The sequence below is a fragment of the Selaginella moellendorffii genome, unplaced genomic scaffold, assembly GCF_000143415.4.
Source record: "Selaginella moellendorffii unplaced genomic scaffold, v1.0 SELMOscaffold_122, whole genome shotgun sequence".
Taxonomy (NCBI): Eukaryota; Viridiplantae; Streptophyta; class Lycopodiopsida; order Selaginellales; family Selaginellaceae; genus Selaginella; species Selaginella moellendorffii.
The window spans coordinates 30,606-40,640 of record NW_003314383.1 but is presented as its reverse complement, the minus strand read 5'-3'; positions in this window follow the sequence as shown (position 1 = coordinate 40,640).

The following is a 10,035-nucleotide window of genomic DNA, read 5'->3' as shown; positions in this document are numbered from 1 at the left end:
CTAACCTGGAGCTCGGGCAAAGTCCTAAAGCTTTTCTCCATAAAAGCTCATGTTGCATTGGCCTTAATTGGAGGCCTCATGGCAACTTCAAGCAACTCAAAGAATGAAGTGAATATTTTGTACACTTCCAGCATTAAGAAAGTAAGCCTTGGAGAACTTTGAAAGATTGCTGATGTGATGCCACTTAACTATGATTCATTTCTGGCCATTGCCAACCCTAGGCAGGGCATTTTCTTTGGTGCCATTAATTATGTAAATAGATTAGGAGCATCTAGTAAGCAGTTTTAGTGAAATTTCTCTCGCTAACCTGGAGCTCGGGCAATGAGCGAGGACACAAAGTCCTTTTGTCCTAAATTTGCCTGCAATGACACAATCTAAGTCACTCTGGCTGGGCTCTCGAGACTTTCAAAAAAGCTTGTCCACCCCTCTCAAGCTTAAAGCTTAATCTATGCACTCTGGTAAAACTTCCCAATCTGGAAAAACCAAGTCATTGAAGTTTACAAATTGGAGATTTAAGCAAGCTTGTAATAGTGCATGATCAATCCCATGCTCAACTTGCCAGGCTTAAAGAACATTAACTGTGTCAAGGACAAAACCACAAAATGAACAGAGAGAAGGATAAAAAAAGAAAAGATATGAAGGACATACTTCCGAGACAGCTTTGTGTTGCCAGACTCATGAGATTCACTTCCAATCCAATGCTCTTGATATCTTTGGAGCTTTTGGTTGCTGGTGGGCATCTTGTTCAAAAACTGGAAGAGCTTAAACAGCCACTGCTAGAGAAAAATAGATGTCCATGAATTCATAGCTTCATTAACGTACTTGAAGGACGCAGCAGGCTGGCTGCTAGACAGTGACCATAAAGTGCCGAGGCACTCCTCTAATTTCGTGGTGATGATCCAAAGCAAGAAACTCATAAATGTAGTTACTGCAATCAAAGCCAAAGAAGAAGAATATGAATTCTCTTGAGAAAGGATTTGCAAATCTCACATAACTTGTAGCCTATGCCACTCTTGAATAGGACAGGGAGTACCAACATCAAGGCCAAAGAGATGCATGAATGTCACAAAAGATAGGAAACGATTTGCAGATTTGCTTACATACCAGCACAAGTTGCGATAGCCAAAAGCATTGGTCAAAAGTCTCGTCCGAGCCCAGCTTGGTTGTTTCTTTTGGCACTGAAAAGGAGAATAAACCAGGTGACTGAGAATTGAATCGGGCTCGCCCTAAAAATTTTAAACGTCTAAGGAAACGTTTCAACCCTTTTGCCACGTGTTTTAATTTAGGCAGTTGTTTGAAAGTAATCAAATAGTAACCGTCCAATTAAGTAAATAATATTCTAAAAAAGGAATATGACACATAGATGCTAAATGCAAATAGCAGATCTAGTAAAGGGAGTACTAGATGGGATCCCAGCTCCACTGGGGTAGTTAGTATACTGAAAGAATAATAGATTATTTATTTGGTGATAATTTTTATTACATTCATGAATAATCACAAGCTTAAAACTATAGTTATATGGTGAGTGTGAACCATTAGATTACGTGCAAAAAGTTATCAGAAAGATCTTATTCCTCTCAGTTTCATTTCCACATATGTCAAATGTACTTGTTTCAGTAATAGGAACTGGTAATTTAAAAGTTGTATGTCCACCAATTAAAAGTGTACTTACTTTCAGTCCATGTCACTGCCACAGTTTTTTCCCCTGTATTTTTCAGATGCATTATAATTGTATTAAATAAAAATGATTTTCCAGTGCCACCAACCACTGGTTGGAGGGAGAAGCTGGAGCCAAGAAATAATAATCACAATTCATCATGTAATGGAACACTATCATACATGTTTACACTCAGAGCTGTGACTGCGAGAAAGCTCTAAAAATGTTATTGATAATGATTGATTCGGGTTGTCAAGAAGAAAGAAAACTAAATATGACAAGATATTTGAAAGTTAAAACAATCTAAGATATACAAAGCTTAGAAGAAAGGACCTTATTACAATCTGTTTGATCCTTCCAGTTTATGAAGTTCTTATATGCTTAGTAGTTTTTCTCTCTTTTATTTGTTTCCAAACTAAGGTTAGTGACACAACAAACATGAAAAGTGCTCATGGAAAAGCCACTAAGCATATTTCATATGAGGTTTTTCTCAACTAAAATTTTTACTTACAGCAGTTTGGCAACACAATGTAAGCCATAAATTTTTCTTTTCCAATTTGCTAGCTTACCTTGTCTATTTGATCACCACTACCTTGTGTGAGACACAAAATCCCTAGGCCCCAAAAGTGGAGTCCGAGATAGACCCGAGATGGAGCCCGAGATGGACCCAAGATGGAGTTCGAGATGGATCTGAGATGGTGTCTGAGATGGACCCGAGATGGACTCGAGATGGAGTCCGAGATGGAATTGAGACTAAGACTGAGACCGAGTCTGAGTCCAAAACCGAGACCGAGACCAAGTCCAAGTGCGAGTTCGAGTACGAATACTAATACATGCTATTAGGTGAAAGCCCAAAGTGATCGTCCCCCAGAGGGGAGGGGGGGGGGGCGCTGTAAGAGACCAATTTTTCCATTCTACTTTAGTCATTTAACCACTCCAACCACTTGGAGGAGTCTCATTCACAACCTCTATAAATCCTATTTTAGACTTCGGGTTTGCTATCCCCAAGAATAGCATCCATGCCACTCAACCTTTGCACTTGGTCCAAGTGCTCCACATGTCCAATCCCCAAGGTACCACCGATATACCAGCCCGTTACGCTAATGCCATACTCATTCACCTTGGTCACATTGGTGGTCTAACAACACTTGCATCACAGTCCTGTCTCTCAAAGACTAGGCCATCCATCTAGGAGTGACCATCCTAGATCCACTCCTTAACATCCTTAAGATGCCCACAGATATGGGGAACAACCATCCCCAATATCCTTTTGTAAGCTCCTAAGTTTGGACTTCCCGGGAGGTCACCCAGCCCAGTACTATTCAAACCTAAGGACGCTTAACTCCAACTATCCCAAGACCCTTAACCGATTGGAAAAGGGGGTGCACTCTTATTCATGGGCCCTTTCCCTCTATATTTGAACCCCATGGACCGTCTCTCAAGTCGTTCCCTTTGGTTGCTTACAATCCACCACGCTTCCCTGCAAGTTCATGCCCTCGTGAACAGAAGCTGAGAGCCGCAACTCTCCCAAGAGCCCCGCTCTCTTGACACCCTACCCCTCGGGTCGAGCCCAGCGGAGCAAACTGGACCAGCCAGATGTCAATTAACATATGGTGCGATTCCCCTAGCCAACCAACAGAGTCGGACCCGAGACCCCTCTGATACCAAATGTAAGCTCCTAAGTTTGGACTTCCCGGGAGGTCACCCAGCCCAGTACTATTCAAACCCAAGGACGCTTAACTCCAACTATCCCAAGACCCTTAACCGATTGGAAAAGGGGGTGCACTCTTATTCATGGGCCCTTTCCCTCTATATTTGAACCCCATGGACCGTCTCTCAAGTCGTTCCCTTTGGTTGCTTACACCTTTTTACAGTCCCCACCAAGTCCCTTTTCTATCCATGGCCATGTTCGCCAACACTGCCACTGGGACAACACCTATAGGCTTGACCACTAAGTCCCATTGTCCTCTAGGACTTCATCACCACATGACCATATCCTTGGTCACTACACTCTGTGAGACACAAAATCCCTAGGCCCCAAAGTGGAGCCGGAAGGGCGCCACATGATAGTGGCCGAAGCGAGAGCCAAACGAGCGTAACACGTTTGGACCAAAAGCTCCGACTTGAAAAGTCAAGAGCGGGAGTGGAACTCCCAACGAAGTGCTCGAGGAACGAGCACGAAGCGAGCAAAAGGCAAGGCTCCAAAAAGGGACCCAAAAGGACCAACACATGACACGTGGGAGTGTCCGAAATGGACTCGAGTTGGAGTCCGAAGTGGAGTCCGAGATGGACTCGAGTTGGAGTCCGAAGTGGAGTCCGAGATGGACTCGAGTTGGAGTCCGAAGTGGAGTCCGAGATGGACTCGAGTTGGAGTCCGAAGTGGAGTCCGAGATGGACCCGAGTTGGAATCCGAAGTGGAGTCCGAGGTGGACCCGAGATGGACCCGAGTTGGAGTCCGAAGTGGAGTCCGAGATGGAGTCCGAGATGGAGTCCGAGATGGAGTCCGAGGTGGACCCGAGATGGACCCGAAATGGAGTCCGAGATGGAGTCCGAGATGGACCCGAGATGGAGTCCGAGATGGAGTCCGAGATGGAGTCCGAAGTCGAGACCGAGACCGGGACCGAGACCGGGACCAAGACCGAGATCGGGACCGAGACCGAGACCGAGGCCGAGGCCGAGACCGAGCCTGAGCCCGAGTCCGAGTCCGAATCCGAGTCTGAGTCCGAGTCCGAGTCCGAGTCCGAGTCCGAGTCCGGAGCCTGAGAGGGTGAAAGCCCAAAGCGTTCGTCTCCCAGACCCTGGGGGGTTTGGTGAGCCCCAAAAGTATAGTAGGGGGAGGACTGCAGTGGAGCCAGTTTGGCCAGGAAAGGCCAGTTTGGCCCAGGAAGGCCGGACCCAGTGTTGGGTGATGAGCTGCCCACTGGGAAGTCCAAGACTAGAGTGAACACGGACCGACAAGCGGGGTAGCTTGGTGAAGTGTTCAAGAGCCGGCTCTAGTTCCCCCGGGAGATCGACTGGCCGATGCTCCCAGTCCAAGTGTGGGTGGCACTACCTACTTGGATACCAGGTGTGGCTCAACGGAACCTCGCTCTAAGCCCATGGCTAGAGCACCTAAAGGCGAAAGGCGGGGAGAGTACCCAGGTGGCTCGCGTAAGGCCACGGTGTTCCGAAATGTTGTCCCAAAGGCCTAGACTGTGGAAAGGAAGAGGAGCAGTCCTCTGGGGTAGTGACCAAGGACACAGTCGTGTGGTGAGGAAGTCCCAGAGGACCATGGGACTTAGTGGTCGGGCCTATGGGCCTCGATCCAGTGGCAGTGTTGGCAAACACGGCCAGGGGCAAAAAGGGACTTGGTAGGAATTGACAAAGGGACTTTGGGGAAGGCGATTCCCCAGGTCTGTGGGCATCCTAAGGATGCTAAGGAGTGGATCTAGGATGACCACTCGTGGACCGATGGCCCAGTTTTGGAGAGACGGGATGGTGATGCAAGTGGTATTGGACCACTAGTGCAGCAAAGGTGAATGGGCATGGCCTTAGCGTAATGGGCCGAGATGTCAGTGGTACCTTTGTGTTAGCCACAAATTTTTCCTTTCCAATTTGCCAGCTTACCTCGCCTATCCGACCAACTCCGTCTTGGCTTGTGCTAAGTTCCCTCGCCAAGCAAGTCCAAGTCCTGAATTGGACTTAAGGAGGTTGTGAGTGAGACTCCTCCAAGTGGTCGAAGGTGTGGTTAAGTGACTAAAGTAGAATGGAAAAATTAGTCACTTACAATTTGGTATCAGAGCTGTTCCTTAGTCCGACTTTTATTGGTGCTCAAGTATATCACCACTAGTGTTGGCATCGGAAGGTCCAAGGAGTGGGTCTATCCTTGAGGAGTAGCAAGTCGGGAAGACATGGCTCTCCATTACAGTTCATGTGTGAACTTGTAGACGAGTGGTGGATAGAAAAGGGCCAATAATGGAACGACTTTGGGATCTTGGGAACAGTGCAAGGTTTTCCTCATTGAGTTGAGGATGTGATCCGGATGAGCATTTGTCTCAGCAAATTGGCTAAGGTTGTTGTGGTAAACAACTAAAGTTGGGATCACGGGAAAGATAGAGACTCCAAAACAATAAAGGAGTCACAAGATTATCCTCATATAGTTGAGGTTGGTGCTCATGAATGTGAGACCAAAGGTAATGACCGTGGAAGGTCAAATACGGAAGAGGACTCAAATCCTTGAAATGGTAGCCGGGGCTACCTCTAATAAATGCTGGAACAACCCAAGGAGTTGGGGGTGTATTGAGTGGATGAGTTGGTATTCTCATCACATGGACAAGTAGTCCTAAGGGGCAAAGGTTGCCCCCAGAGAACAAAATCAAGTGTCGGAGTAACACTTGTGAAAATAGTCCTTTTGAGTAGGACAGGAATGCAAGAAGTGTATTCCAGTGAGCTAGTGCCTCACAAGTAGGACCTTACGGGTCTGTGGATTAACCAAGTCCAAAATTGCTGGATGACTCAAGTAGAGTCAGCGGATGGTCCTAAAAGGACTGATAGAAGCATTTGGACTGATGTGTGTTGTACCCCACAAAGGATGGGGGGGGGATCATAGGATCCAAGGATGAGAACAGAGGGTATCTCATCAATGGCAAAATATGCCATGCTAAAGTTATGGGAAAGGTGTTCCCAGAAGAAAACAACTCTGACATAAAGTTGTGTGTGACCTCTATGGTGCAGTGCTAACGGATGGTTGGCATGAGAAAGAGCGGTGTTGGTCTTGGCAAAGACTTAGACACGAAGGGGAAATGTCATAGAGGTAGGCTCGTGGAGCCGATGGTGTGGAGACACCAAATGTGCCAAGGTGTGATACCTTGAGGCTATGTTGGTGGGTTCATGAGAACCCCTTGCCAAAGGAATCCCAATGGAAATGGGAATAGCATAGCCTAAGCTGCAGAGCATGCAGTTGGAGTGTGGTGACCCAGATAATGATGGAGGTGTGAAAGCACCAAGCAATGAGTTGTAGGACTTGACAACTACGAGGCAACTAAGCAAGAGGTGCAAAATAACTGGTTAAACGGGTAGAAGGTAGCTACCCAAGACTTCTTAATAGCATAAGGAAGTTGGATATACCCTTACGGGGGATAAGTTGCTTGTGTTGCGATATAGTAAGTCAATGTCATAAAAAGAAATACTCATTGTCAAGAAAGCCATCATTGGGACATCCGGACACTCTAGAACACCAGAAGGTGGTGTTTGATGTTGCGAGGGCAATGGATAAAGCCCAAGGGACTAAGTCCCTAGCGAACGATGGATAGAAGGTGCTATCCAAATGTCCAAGGTTGCGGAGGCAGGAGAGGACTGTCTACCCGAATTGGACAAAGCCAAAAATGGAATTTTGGCAAGGCTAGTGATGGGCATGTAACGGCCCATAAGCAACAATGTAATCCCAGTGTGTGGGATTATAAGGTGAGCATACCCGGATTGAGGAACCACTCCCTAGGCTATTGGGTAGGTCCATCCCTAAGAATACTTGCTAAAGCATGATAGAAAGTGCAAAGCTATCCTCCTGGTCTGGAGGAGAATGACCAAAGGAAAGGTGTGAAGCCAAAAGCAAGTAGTATTGGGATGGAATTGAACCATAGAAATCAAAGGGCATATCCAACAGTGGTTATGAAAGTTGGGAGTGGAGAATCAAGAGGGTGCTCGAGGATGTTGTTGCTAGCAACTGTGATGCCATGGAGAGTCTAAAATATGGAATTGTCCATGTTAGACTATATGGCAACTATAAAGCTTGCGAAAGGGGAGGCCTTAACAAGCTGAGGGACAGAGTTCCTTCAAGGTTCCCAAAGACGATTCTAGGTAGCGTAGTACCTAGAAAGGCCAAGTGTAAATGGTTCATGGAACGCGCGAAATCAGAGTGGCGCAGCAGAAGCGTGGTCTTGAAGCTTGCCATGAGGCAAAGTTATCAAGGTTAGGGAAGTAGTTCCCGAGTGTTCAAAGAGAGGGCTTTGAACGAAAGTCGATGGTCAAGGACTTTCACGCTTATGCAGGAACCATGTTACAATGGTCGGAGGACTTGCCAAGTGAGATTGGCACGTCGGGGGAACAAAGACCCTAGTTGAAGGTGATAACTTCAAAAAGGGTGGGCCATGGGGCCGAGCATGGAGGAGTCCATGCATGATCACAGACATGTCAAGTGAGAGGACTTGGCAGTGTGGAGGAACTAGGTTCCTAAGCTGTGATTTGTAGCGCGCTTTAAAAATAGGTTGGTGCACCGGTGTGGGGAGTCACGCCAGGCATCTAGTGTGATGCCGTCCGTAGATGCATATACGGAGGTTGGGTTCGAGTCCCGACCCTCTAGTGCTTGGGTTCGAGTCCCAAATCACTAGGGCGTGGTGATGGTTTGGAATATGAGGACACTCATATTTCGGTGGTCATGGACTCTCAGTGGGGAGACTGGTTTGGGCACACCGCCAAGCGAGGGATGCCTCGGAGTCGTGATGCACGGTTAGATTGCTTAGTGTGAAAGCTCAGCATATCTAACTTGAACACTTTGGTGCAAGTGGCACCAAGGTCGTGGTGAGTGAGATGGGGACACCTAATCTCAGTTGCTATGAACCCTTGGCCGTAAGGGCTAGCTTGGGTGCACCGCCAAGTGTGGGGGATGCCTCCGGGGTTATAGTCAACAACTTGGAGGTCTAGAAAACCAAGTACCTCTTGGCAACTCTATTAAGGTGCCAAGGTGAGATCACTAGGTGATCTTATGGCCAGATAAGGACAAGGTCCTTGGTTGGCTAAGGAATGAAGTTTCTGGTTGAAAATGTTAAAATTGAACTGTTTAAGGTGGTGTGGCTTGGTCGTGATAACCAAGTGGGAAGAGCACCTAAGGGAAATAAACTATGTCCGTGCGATGGCATAGTGAGTCCGAGGAAAGTAGTCTCTATAAAAGACCCATGGGAGGGTCACGAAGTTGGGCCATGGATAGAGCCCATAGCAGAAGATGCTAAAGAGACGTACTAGGGGTGAACATCCTCTGGACTTGGCAAAGAAGAGTCTTTGCTATGGAACCGAAACAATACCTCAAGGAGGGAGGTAGAGATTTGATGTTGCTTGGTGCAACAATCAACGGATAGGAGCAAAAGATGAGTGGCCAAGATAGGGCCGTGGAATCCCTTGGAAGGAATCCAAGTGACAAAGTTAGGCGAAGAACACTAATGTGTTGGACGCTAACAAGTTGTGGGAAAGGAAGTGTGTTTCCTAGGAGGGATTCCGAAATGCTCCGATTTGGCGAAAGTGGAAGCTCCAAGGGAGGGAGCGGTAAGGTAGCCAAATGATAGGGCCATGAACAGCCCTAGCACAAAGTATGATAACTGGAACTTTGGCACGAAATAGAAGAGAGGATGATGGTGCCCTCGAGTAGAGAACTTCCTAGGATGGGAAGTGGAGTTGCACAAAAGGTGCAAGGCAAGGTGTCGGAGACACCTAGGAAATTGACTCCAAGAAGTCAAAATTCAAAGTTCCAAAGTGCAAAGGTAATATCGATGGAAATTGAGACTACTCGAGAAGGAGTAGTGGGATTGACTTAGAGAAGGGTCTCTAAGAGGTTTAGCGAGAACTAAACCAATAAAAGGAGAGAACCACTCCTTGTGGTCCAATCAGTCTCTAAGTTGGGGAGACTACCCTCCTTAGAGGATAGGCAAGGCATGGTGAGCCTTTGGTGTCAAACCATTGAGGCATATGCAAAAGGCATGGTGAGCCTTCAATGTCAAACCATTGACAAATATTGGCTAGGTGCCAAGGATGGAAATGGTAACACATACGAGTGTTACTTTACAAAATGGTTTACCGTTCGATGAGGACATCGAACTTCATCTATGGGTGGTGGAGTTGTGAGACACAAAATCCCTAGGCCCCAAAGTGGAGCCGGAAGGGCGCCACATGGTAGTGGCCGAAGCGAGAGCTAAACGAGCGTAACACGTTTGGACCAAAAGCTCTGACTTGAAAAGTCAAGAGCGGGAGTGGAACTCCCAACGAAGTGCTCAAGGAACGAGCACGAAGCGAGCAAAAGGCAAGGCTCCAAAAAGGGACCCAAAAGGACCAACACATGACACGTGGGAGTGTCCGAAATGGACTCGAGTTGGAGTCCGAAGTGGAGTCCGAGATGGACTCGAGTTGGAGTCCGAAGTGGAGTCCGAGATGGACTCGAGTTGGAGTCCGAAGTGGAGTCCGAGATGGACTCGAGTTGGAGTCCGAAGTGGAGTCCGAGATGGACTCGAGTTGGAGTCCGAAGTGGAGTCCGAGATGGACTCGAGTTGGAGTCCGAAGTGGAGTCCGAGATGGACTCGAGTTGGAGTCCGAAGTGGAGTCCGAGATGGACCCGAGTTGGAGTCCGAAGTGGAGTC